The following is a 12,571-nucleotide window of genomic DNA, read 5'->3' on the forward strand; positions in this document are numbered from 1 at the left end:
GGATCGAATGAATTTGCTCATTATTTTATCTATGTCGACTTTATTATCAGTTTTTGAATTATTAATATTCGTGGTATTATTAATAGCTAGATTTTTTATGTACGGATTGTCTGATCTAGTTCTATTAACGGCGTACAATGGATAAGCCATTTGGTTTTGTTTTTCTAGGATTTTCGTCAGACAGGTTATGGCTGTTGTCATCTTATCAACTGCATTAGTAAAAATAATATCACAATGGTGGTGGTACTGGTTGTAGGTGGGTGGTGAGTGAGCTTCAACGTCTTGAGAATGGTTCTTCTTAAGGGGCGAACTCACCTCTTTTTTTACCCGTATTTAAACTTCCATGAAAACTGTATTTTAAATGTTGCAAATAATACACAATTTAAGAACACTTATTTAAAGCATCAGCAGATACTAAATAATTAATAAACGTTAATATTGTATTCTAAATATTACATAAAATTTAATAAAAATTAATTCCTATTAAAACATGATCACAAAGTTTGTATCTTATTGAAGTTGAAAAATTGATTACTTCGTTGTTCACTAAATGTACGCTGAAATATTAATCTGATACATTGTTCAATAAGCTCTGGTGCAGAACGAAATTAATTACACAGGAAAAAATGGTTCACGTTTTAAAAATTATAATTAAAATTGATCTACAAAAATTTCATAGGTTGTTTAAAATCTTGTACTAAAAATATGTACTAATAAATAATAAAACAGGTTTTTTCCTATTATATTAAATATTACGGGATAATAATTAAGAATTAAATTAATGTTAAAAAAAACACAAAATTGAACGTACATCTATTACTCAAATAAACCGACTATACTATAAAGAAAATATTTAGTTGTATAATAAAATTGGACCGGTTACCTTGAGGATGTATCTATTATTTGTTTTAGTGTTCTTTTCCTCTGTTTTGTCTTATTCTTGTTCATGCTGTCCGTTGATTCGCTTGTTACGTTGATGGTATATCTAGCTCTTTCCTTGCTCGGCCTCCTACCTCTCCCCCTCGAAGACATGTTTTCGTGATAATAGTTAATTCAAGCTAAAATTAACTAAATTTTTTCTCGTATGAATAGGTAAATTATAAAAACTTTTGACTAGAGTAGATCCATGTGCTCCGAATTTATAAGGGCTACTGATAGAGTAGATTTCAAAATTTCAAATTTCAAATATTGAATTTTGAACAAATCAAATTTAAAGTTACAGAATTCAATTTGTTTTCAATCTACATCATGTCAACCACATTTGAAAAAAATACACTAAACTATTAAATTTAAGTGATAGTTTCCCTTTTTAAATTTATCCAAAAATATCTTATTCCAATATAAAGACGCAAACACATTTTTTAATATATCTTTAGAAATTGCTACTAGCAATAGCGGTTTACGTAAACACATAATCCGCTATAGCCAGCTGCATATTACATGCAAATGGGGGAACACATAATCCGCTAGAACAAAGTCGTAGTTTCTGTTTATCGATGCTTGGCCATAAACCGCTACTGGCAATAGCAGTTTATGTGCATAGAGACACGTGCGTAAATCGCTGGAGGCTATAATGATTTAGTTTGAAAAAAGATATTTGTTGTTTCTGTACCATTTAAGAGAAAAAAAATAATGCATTTAAACTCAAAAAGCATTAAATCGAATTTATTTTTAACCGAATTGCTGAATTTCTTTAGTTTAAAATTTAAATGGTATTGTTGTTATTGTTTTCATATATCGTAGTTAATTAAAAAATAACAGAAATTGATAGCGATAATTAATATTATTCTATTACGCCTATACATCTAATATTCTTCAATTTTTGAAACCACATATGTAATATTTAATTTGTAACCATACGGTTTGGACTTTTTTTTATAAATCATTGGAAATTTTAGTTTTTAAATTTCAGTTTAGGTATATCATTTATTTGCAACTCATTTTACACATATTTAATCTTATTTAAATTTTCGTTTCCAACAAATGCTGGAACGATAAACTATCGCTTTTAATTCTTTTTAAAATTTGATTTTTTTTTAAATCGAATTTGTAACTTTCTTAATTTTAAAATTTAGATGGTATTTTTTTAAACTATTGGAGATTCGTTTACGAGTAACGATGATCATGAGATTAACGTTGATCATGAGCCATCCTCTCTGTGTAGAAGATATCGTTGGACAATTTAGTTGGTTAGAATATCTCATTCTTGGACTATTAGATAGTTTTAGTAACAAAATACGTTTGTCAAACTTTTTAAATAATTGTTACATAATTCTTATTTAATTTTAAATATAATTTAATCTTTTATATACTATTTAATTATTAATTTTATCTTTTATTTTATAAATTATTATCTCTTATTCATGTATTATGTAACACCCTACTACACAGTGTTTTATGCTTAAGTCATAGAACAGAGGTAGTGTGGTATTACAGACCTTTAATAGTAAGGATATACATATAATACTGAAAGAAATAATATACTAGGAGCCTTGAAACAGAGCGGGTAAACAAAAATCGCAAAATAAAAAAGCGCAACGCTCAAGGAATAGGATTACTTGCGTGCTAAGAAACCTAATAGGAACATGATAAAACAATAAACGAAGGGATAAAGAAAAGCCAAGGAACAGCATAACTAGCCTCTGACTCAGCCTGCGAAGCTAAGGCTGGCCGGAGGATACATATATACATATAAACATAGATAAGTGTCCCCAAAATATACCAAAATACCAAAGTAAACTCCTATCTCTCCCTCAACCTCTAAGAGGAGCGGCATACATAAGTTACTTGGAGAGTAAGCTACACATATATATACATATATACAAATAGAAACCAAAATACACCCAAGGACTACTTCGCTTTCCAGAATCCAGATGCCTAGCGAGGAGCCTCTCGACCTGCATCTGAAAAATAACAATACAATATGGAATGAGAACCGGAGGTTCTCAGCATGGTAAAAGTGCCACGCGTATAAGAAATACGGTCCTGAGAATGCCATAGGCAATCCTAGAACTCCGTTATTCAATTATCCAACTTAAGTACTAAACAGAAGCCATAAACAGGGGTAGGTATTCTAAATCTGCCTAACTTACTCAAGTTCAAGCTTAACCTAACACCAAACCATTTCCTCCGTTTCCTCCATCCTTTCATCATTCAGAATGCAACAGAAACAAGCAACCAAACAAGTTCACGCACAAGTAATGATCAAATAGTACAAATAGCAAGTATAACAAATAGCAGGTAATATATATCAATTAGGCATACCCAGGAAATGCATAGCAATCAATACAAACAAATGCATATGATGCATGCCTGTCCTATGGCTGATGGGGCCCATCTGTCGGTTATCCAGCCAACCCGACAAGTCCGAAAACCTTAGACTGTCCCCCGTCGCGCATCCCCAAGAGTCTATGCATAGAGTTCACATTCAATCATCATATAATCACTCAATGGGGCTATCCATACCCGGGAATTTATACGTGCCCGGTCACCCTTACGACGTAGGGTCAACAGAGTATCGAGATTCAACCTGGAACACGTGGTGGCGAGCCACGGTTCTTACCCAGGGAAACTCGTATCTCAGATATCATTATTCATAAGCCATTTCATAGTCATAATCATTATTTAATCATTCATCAAGCCATGGCATATTAACTCCTTTTATTAACAACCTCCCTTTCACATTTTTCATCGTTATTCCCTTATAATTCATCTTGATTACCCTTTCCGGGTCCTGACCAAACTTTTTATCAAACTCTTCTCATCCTTCTTAATATCGAATAATCTTAAAATCAACCCAACTCTAACATTAAATCAATCACATCACACGAGGATTGAACTTTAACTTCTCGAACTCATGACTATCACTAAGACATCCTCAACACTCTATTTTCTTTTCTATTTTTAATATAGCAAATGAACTCGGAATTGCACAAACTTTATGTCCAGGCGTTCATATTGAAATAAGCTTTCTAACAAACTAAATATCATAATTTTATGATTTTTCTAGCCTCAGAAATAAAGGAAAAACCGTGACTGCTCTGCAGTGCATAAAACCCAAAAAACAGCAGCAACATGTGATATTCAAAATTCAATATAAAATCCAAGTTAAATCCAATGACTTTGAAAATTAGTGTAGTTAAACTTTACTCATCCAGGTTTCTTTCTCAATTGGTTTTGAGTCAATACCATTTTTAATGAAAAAGTTACATTACCTGGAAATTAAGTAAAAATGAGACAAAATCTGTTTTAAAAACCAACAAGCTTAGTACCTTTCAATTGGAATAACTTTTATTACAAAACTCCAATTAAGCTAAATTTTGATTTGAGAACCACTAGCTCATCTAGAAACAAGTGTGTCTTGGTTGCAACCCAATTTCTATTTAATTCTAAGAGTTACAAGCATTGGAAGTTGATGCATAGCTTGCTAAAATCTGTTTCTTTTCAGTTTTGACCACCAATATTCAAAAATTCACAGCTCCCAATCCTCAACTCTTAAAATTCTGAAATTTTAGTGAAATAAAGCAAGTTAATCAAATTTTATAACAAAATTGGTTTCGCTCCAAAACTCAACTCGTAGAAGTCGCAGCAAGACAAACAAGTTGCTGCCCTGTTTGATCTTTTCTGCTGCTGGACAGATTTAACAACCTAACTTTAAAAATTTGCCATAAATTGTATATTTAACAAAAAGGTCCCAAATTTTTCAGTTTAGTTTCTTATATTCCCAAGTTTAGCCCAAACTTGGTCTCATACAATTCCGATCATTACATAATTAGTTACAGCATATACAATACCACCACAACACAACTCTACATCCTTATTAACAAACACCAATTCTAATCCATCATAAATAAATATAAGAGCACACTATTAATAACTTTCACACCTCATAATTCTAATGTATAAATTCACTAACAAATCTATTCTAACAACATTACAAGGCTAATCATTAAATACAACAAACAATCTAACTTATTCTATGGTTCCTCTAACCTAAGTTTTCACAACACCGTAAATATTAAACGTGCGAAACTTAAACCATACCTTGGCTGATCACTTAATTCACCCAAGGCAGCTTCTCAACATAAAATCACAGCCCCTCCAAGCTCAATCAAACAGCCCCAAAGCAAGCCTTGTCACCAACAAAGCTCCAAGTAATCCAAATTCAAGTTCAATGCATAAGCACCCTCTTAAACTACACCTAATACACATATATATGTTCTAATTCAGTTTTTTATTACCAAAAACAAGATTGAGCTAGGGTTAGGGTGTTCTTACCATACCCATATGCTCAATAGCTTGAGCCCACAAGTTCCGGAAGCTAACTTGAACCTAGAACACAAAAATTGGACAAGATTCACTATAGGTTTTCAAGTTTACCAAAGAAAGAGGGATAGAGATTCTGAATTCAATAGAAGGCTTACCAGAGAAATTGTTTGGATAGAAAGGTAGAGCTCAACGCGCTGAGCGCGTGGCCGCGAACGGTGCGGCAATCGGAGCCCGGATGAGGAAGTTATGGTAGTTGGAAGGAATGGTGAGGGTTAGGTTTCTTCTCTTCTCCCCCTTGCTGTGTTTTTCGTTGCTGTGGTGAAATGGAGAAGATGAAGCTGCTGCTTCATTTATGTTAGGGGCCCGGTTGAACCCATGGGTCCGGTTTGGGCCCCGGTTCAACCGGTTTGGTCCTTCCGGTCCGTTTTTGGACCAAATTTTAGAAATTGGTATCAAAATTTTCGTTTCGACGAGCTCTATCCTATTTTGATATTAGTTTTGTATTTTTAGCTTTCCTAATTAAAATTCAATTTATTAACTAATAATTTACCGATTTTAGCGGGGTTTACATATTATATTTAATAATGTTAAAAATAGAAGAAACAACGAAACACATCTTCCATTAATCAACAATTTTTTGTCCTTGATCCATCTTTAAACACCAATAAATTCGTGTTTCTTGGTAAATCAATCGAATTGGCCGTACAACACCGTCGTTTGAATATCGTATGTTTCTTCAAGATTCAACTGATTAGTGGTAACACCTTTAATTTCTAATTTTTATTTAAAATTATACGAATATGTTTATTTAAATAAAAAAATTAAAATAATAAGAGTACATTTATTTAAAAAATTTTAATTTAAAAATAACATAAATGTATTTATTTGTAAGTTAACATTTAACAACCGTAATTTATTTCTTTTAAACAAAATCTAATAAATAAAATTAATAACATCAGTACAATAATACAAACACATGCAATTTAATAAATCATTAAATTTTTAATTACAAAGTACTACAAATTTTATAATTTAGATTATTAATTATTTAAATAAAATTAAATTTATCAAAAGATAAAAATATACTAATACACTTCAAATTGTATTAAAATTATACAGGTTTGATGAGTCCATAAACAAACTTTACTTAAATAAATAAGTCTAAGTCAACGGTGAATTTTGTGCAAACATTTCGAAAACACATTAATAATATTAAATATTAAAAAGTAACATGATTTTTTTCAGAATTGCATTTTTTTTTATCTATAACAATATACCATCAGAATACGGAGAATCTGTTCTCAAATTCTCTCTTCCTATTTTACTCCGATTTTTATAATCTAAAACTAGAAATATGTACCCAATTTCTGTCAATTCTACATTAAGTCAGCACAAAAATATATAACTGCTTCACTTTCAACCATCAAAAGAGATTTAAAAAGAAAAACCGCTCAGTCTCAACGTAAAATTATAAAGATAGATTCGTTTGCAAAATAATTTTTACACGGTAATTTTTAAAAATAAATCTTCCAGCAAATAATTTTCCTCTTTAACATACATGTAACAATATATAATGGGAATATGAAAGATGTAGTATCCAATTCTCTTTTTTCTATTTTACCCCTATTTCTTATAATCTAGAACTACATGCACGTACTCACGTTCCGTAAAAGTTTACATTGACTCTCGAGAAAAAAATGTAACTACTTCACTTTCAACTATTAAGGAAATTTAAAAAATCTACTTACTCTCAACCTAAAATTTAAAAATAGATCAACTTACAGAATAATTTAAACAAGCTGATTTCTTAAATTAAATGTACAGAATAATGTTTCTCTTTAAACTATTATCATACTATGTTAATATACTCTTGATATTTATACAATATATTATGATAATTGGTGTCTACATTCAAGCTTTAATAAAATAGGTTTATTATTAAATAAATTCTTTCGTCAATTATGTTAAATTCAAAAATCTCTAACCATTTTTTCACATATATTTTTGCTGGATGTAAATTAATCTTACAGATTTTCTTAATAGGATATTTTTATTCGTAAAGGAATTAAAATAGTTGAACAAGGCTAGTTTTTTGTTAAAAGAAATTTATAAAGACAAATTCTTCTCGTTAAATTATAAACACACCTTTCTAATATACTCTAGGTACCTACACAATATATGATATCAATTACCGTTTATATTTAAGTTATAATATTGTTATTAATGAGATAGGTTTATTATTTTTCAAACAATATAGAGACAATAATGTTTGTGTTAACATATCATGATCTATTTGACATATAATATTTATTCATCTGAGTCCATGAGGTGCTTTAAAAAATAATGTTTAAGTAATTTATTTATTTTTGTAATTTTTTTATTTTGAAATTCAAATTTTAGTACATTTATTTTTATTCAAGGCTTATTTTTTTTATTTTATTTTAATTCTGTTAAAACAAGTTATGAATTTTAATTTTAGTTTATAATTTTTCGGATAAATAAAACGCTAAGATTAATTTTATAAATTAACTTAGTGAAACATATTTAAGATTTAAATTAAATTTTGAAAGGCAACATTTTTAACATATAGTTTAAACGGTTTGCCACCTGTGCAAAGAGTAACTTGAATTTGAATATTGTTAAAGGCCATCAGATAAAAATTCGTAACAAATTCCACATGTGTAGTTGAATTAATTTAAAATTGAAAGAAAAAAATTTAACTTAAACCTCCTATTTTTTAGATAGTATTATCTTTTCAAATTTCAAACGACAATGGAAACATTATAAATAACTGTTAGAGTAGTCACTACTATTCAGGCCTCCCTAACAACTTGTTTTATGTTTCTGTGTTATTCACCCTTTTTAGCATTCACATTACCATTAAAGTGACAGCATGACTGGTCGTGCAACTAGGAGCAGTTCAAAGAGATTCGTAACGTCAAGTTTTTTATTAATTTTTTTGGTATCTAATTTTATTTCATTTTAATTTTTGTTTAATTTTTATTCGTTCCATACTATGCTTCGTATTTTATTGTCTACGTCTTAGTATTAACGTATAAAATTGTAACTGATGATTAACTTATTTAAAACTCAATCTGACATTATTTACGTGTTTTTACTTTGTTTGAAGAGTAAACTCAACGCAAAAAAAAGATATGAAAAAAAAGGTCACGCACAAGATGCTGTTTGTGACATATCCTCCAGGTAAATCTCAATTTAAAGGTATTTCTAATATTATTCAATTTTCACATTACCAACTCCAGTGAAACATTCACGAATTGGAGTCCAAGTCAAAAGGGACGACCAAGAAAATAGAGTATGAGATTATATACTAGTATTCTTATTCAAAATTTTAATGGTTAAATTTTCACGCATAACTGGTTAAATTTACACACCCTAATGGTAATATTATTAGATTACATACAAACATGTATAAACTTAGTTATGTTCATATGATTTAATGGTTAAATTATTAAAATTATATAAAATTATATAATCATTAATCTTTTCAAAATATAATTTTGTTATTATGAAGATAAAAGTTATATTTCTCATTTGTTTGTTATTCACCGATAATGTAAAATTATTTCCACTGTTAATTAATGGAACTTGGGAGGGTAAAAAATGGTAACAAAATATATACAAAGCTACGTTCAATCATGAAAACAATGCAACATAAGGAATAAAAATATAAAATTTAGTGTTCAGTTTTTATATTTTATTTGATAATAAATTACACATAAAAACTAGAATATAAAAGTGTATTTATCATTATTTTTCATACAAAATTTTACAAAATATATATAATGACAAGAAATTTATAAATAAACAATTGATAAGAATAATAAAAAATAAAAATTAAGTTGATATCCTAATTAATATTTCACGTCTTTCGTATAAAAAAATACAAAATATATTAATTTTATGTTTCTAAATATCATATATGTGTTTATATCTTATTTACTAAATATAATTTTATAATTTTATTTTCCTGTTTTAAACATACTGTTAACTTATTTATTTATTTACAAAAATTAATCTAAACTTTAACTACTTAGGCCTGCGAAATAACATGGGAAGACTCAAATAATTGCAATGCAGGATTGATTGAAAATATTTATTTTGTTTTCATGAATTTAGATTTTGAAACTTTTTTTTTATTTGTGTTTGAAAAAAAATATGGGATACACAAGTCATAGTTTTCGATATGTGTTTAAAAAATTTTATTAAATTGGAGTATACAGATCTACATTTCGGAGTGTATATTCCAAATTTTTTTAATTTTTTAAACTCAAATCCGACGATCCGATTTCTACTTCCTAAATAAGATCATCACACTTTTAATACTAGAATAATTTACAATTAAAAAGCATCCCATTGTTAAATCAGTATTAAAAATAATAATGTGGAAATATGTAGTGAAAGTCTATGATAATAGATGTTAGGGTCGGCTCAAGTGAAAAGAAACCTCTAACTTTTAATTACACTCCAATTCGGGGATGCCCTATCGGAGGTGTCATTTGTACTGGAGCCCGCCACAAACTGTGGTCTCCCCATTTATTGCGTAGGTGCCGTGCCAGAAATGCCTGTTGCTCATGTCAATCCTAATTCATGGCTACCACATCTAAACTAGAGTGTAAATTCAATTCGCAGACGCGCCGCCTATGCTTTTGTGAATTTTCGGAACCATTTATCTTCATGCTTTTTTTTGGAAATAATATAGTTGTGATATTTGTCTATATAAAAAAGCCTATGTATATTGATAAACAAATTTTCTTAAAATTGATTTTATAAGAAATCTTTTCTAATCACAGCTATGACTTCCTAATTTAATTTACTTTATACATTAGTTATTTGACGTCCAGAAAATAATTCACTAATTATTCTTTATTCTTAAATTTCAGTAACAATAAATTTTTTATAGAGCACTTTTAAGTTTTTTTTATCAATCTAAAATTAGACTATGATAATCTCAGCAACTATGTTATACTTTTAAGCCATGTTATATAAATAATTATATGTTTGAGTACATTAAAAATATTTTTAATTCATATCATATTGTAACTATAATATATTTTATTAAAATTATTATGGCTCCTTTATCATAAAACTTAATTTTATGAACAAAAATTTATAACGGACTATACTGTGTATTAATTTATCATAACATTTGGTTTTGATAAGAAAATAGCACTTTATATAAGTATAATATTAATTACTTAATTAACACCTTAAGTTTTTAACTGTAATAATATTTGTAATATTATGTTAATCTAAATAATTAATTAGTTTTTTTTTATATATTAATGACGAATAAAAGAGTGATACATTGTGCAAAAAATCTTGTAAACTATCTCTTTAATCTTTTGAAAACGTAAGATGTTTCATTCCACTAGTCATTATTAAAGAAACACTTTCATATTAATCAACTGCAAAATTTCAATCAACCGGAATTTACAGGATGGATTTGCTGGTTACACTTTTTTTTAATAAATTTGAACCGTTTTAATAAATTTTATGCATAAATTCATTAATCAACCATGAATAAATATTTAAAATTAACAACTATATATTTTCGGCTTTATAAAAGTCAATTGTCTTAATCTTATTTGTTTAGTATTTGACTATCAATTTTATTTTTTACAATTTAATCCTATGTCAAGTAAATTAATATTAACTAGATTCTTGTTACGGTATTTTTTTCTTTTTGTTATTTTCTCACAAGAAGAGACCTGTATGACAGTCTAAAAAAAATTTTTTTAACTATAATTTAATTTCGCACTTGTGTAGCCAAAGTCTTTCCAAGAAGAACACAGAAGCCTCCTTCGACAATTTATTTGTCAGCAATCAACATTTAGATTTACTCTCAGAACCAATGTATCAATGTTTAATTGAATACATTGATTCAAAGATTTTGAGAGTGAAACAAGAGGTACAAATAACGATACGCCAAGAGTTTCAGAATTTGGCCCAAACATTAACTCCTCCTGCAAACACCGTAATGTCTACTGCTGGAGGTGAAGAAGCAAATGGCAATAGGGTAAGTAGAATTAGTAATCTCTGTTTTAAGGATTACTAAAGTTTGCCAAATGCGAATTTCATACTTAATAGTAGGTGAATATAGTAACATATGAACAGTACGAAATTGTGTTTAATGAAACTGAAAATGATCAAAATAAATATTTGTAATGTATACATTTAATATGCAGGCGACTAACCGTGATGGACAACTGTGTGGGTTGGATGTCGTCAAATGTGAAGTTGAAAGATGGCGTTCGTTGACAATACCAGTAAGTAAAAATTATTTTATTAAGAACATGTTCATTATGAATAATTTGACTATGATTTCATGATTATTTTTATTTCAGTTGACGTTTGAAATCCCCAGAGATATGCTGGTCAATGAAGAAGAAGCAATGGTAGCTATATACTTATATAATGCTAATGCCTCTCCCGAGTAAGTATCTTGTTAATATACATATAGATAAAAGTTGTTAAATATTTTATTTCACGTGGTAAGATTATTTATTTATTTATCTATTTATTTTTACAACAGTGAGAAAATACTTATATACGAAGGTGTGGATGGTTGTAGAAGATCATTCGATGCACTTAAGCCTATGCGACAGATAGATGCTGATGTAACATTCCAAATTTTTTTCGTTAAATTTTTTATTTTTCAAACCTCTGAGACTAACTTTATTTGTTACCTTTAAACTTGCTAGATATTAACAATGGTTGCATGCAAAATGACTCATGATGAAAAAAACCGTTCCGGAGGTCCAAAGATATGGTTTCTTCCGCCTAGGGTCTCCGTAAGTCATATGAATTCAAGGTCTACTATATGCTTTAATAAAACAACCAAAGTGAATCATAATTTTCATTGACTGTAAAACTTGATAGGAACAAGCACTTTCCTTTTTCTACCCACCATCAGAGGTGGTAAGGAACCATTCAGCATACTTATCTGATGTTAGCAGCTTATCAAAGGTAGCTAATGTATTTGTTTTAACTTTGAAACCTACCCATCTACTTTCATTTGCCATTATATGTTTTTATAATATTGGGTTTTTGTGATTTTTAGATTTATGTACCAATTAAGGACCTCTTTAAACACTGGTACTTATTATGTGTTGACGTGAAGAAGAGGAAGTTGATATGTATAGATCCGATGCAACAACGACCAAGGAAAACCATAAGGGATCGACAGATTCGACAACTAGTGAGTTATTCATGCTTATAAATTGAATTTGTCGCCAATAACTCATTTAATTTTCAGCAACAATTACTTATAATTACAATT

At 28.9% G+C, this 12,571-nt stretch overlaps 1 long non-coding RNA gene across 1 annotated transcript; it reads right to left on the reverse strand.

Moving 5' to 3' along the window:
* Window positions 1-2,624: 2,624 nt before the first annotated feature.
* Window positions 2,625-5,593, reverse strand: LOC140182860 (uncharacterized). The gene is made up of 4 exons (XR_011879097.1): window positions 5,424-5,593; window positions 5,278-5,331; window positions 5,044-5,200; window positions 2,625-2,903 (listed from the first exon to the last, which is right to left on the reverse strand). It is a non-coding gene; the product is annotated as an uncharacterized lncRNA (long non-coding RNA).
* Window positions 5,594-12,571: the final 6,978 nt, after the last annotated feature.

Source organism: Arachis hypogaea, chromosome 20 (genome assembly GCF_003086295.3).
Source record: "Arachis hypogaea cultivar Tifrunner chromosome 20, arahy.Tifrunner.gnm2.J5K5, whole genome shotgun sequence".
Taxonomy (NCBI): Eukaryota; Viridiplantae; Streptophyta; class Magnoliopsida; order Fabales; family Fabaceae; genus Arachis; species Arachis hypogaea.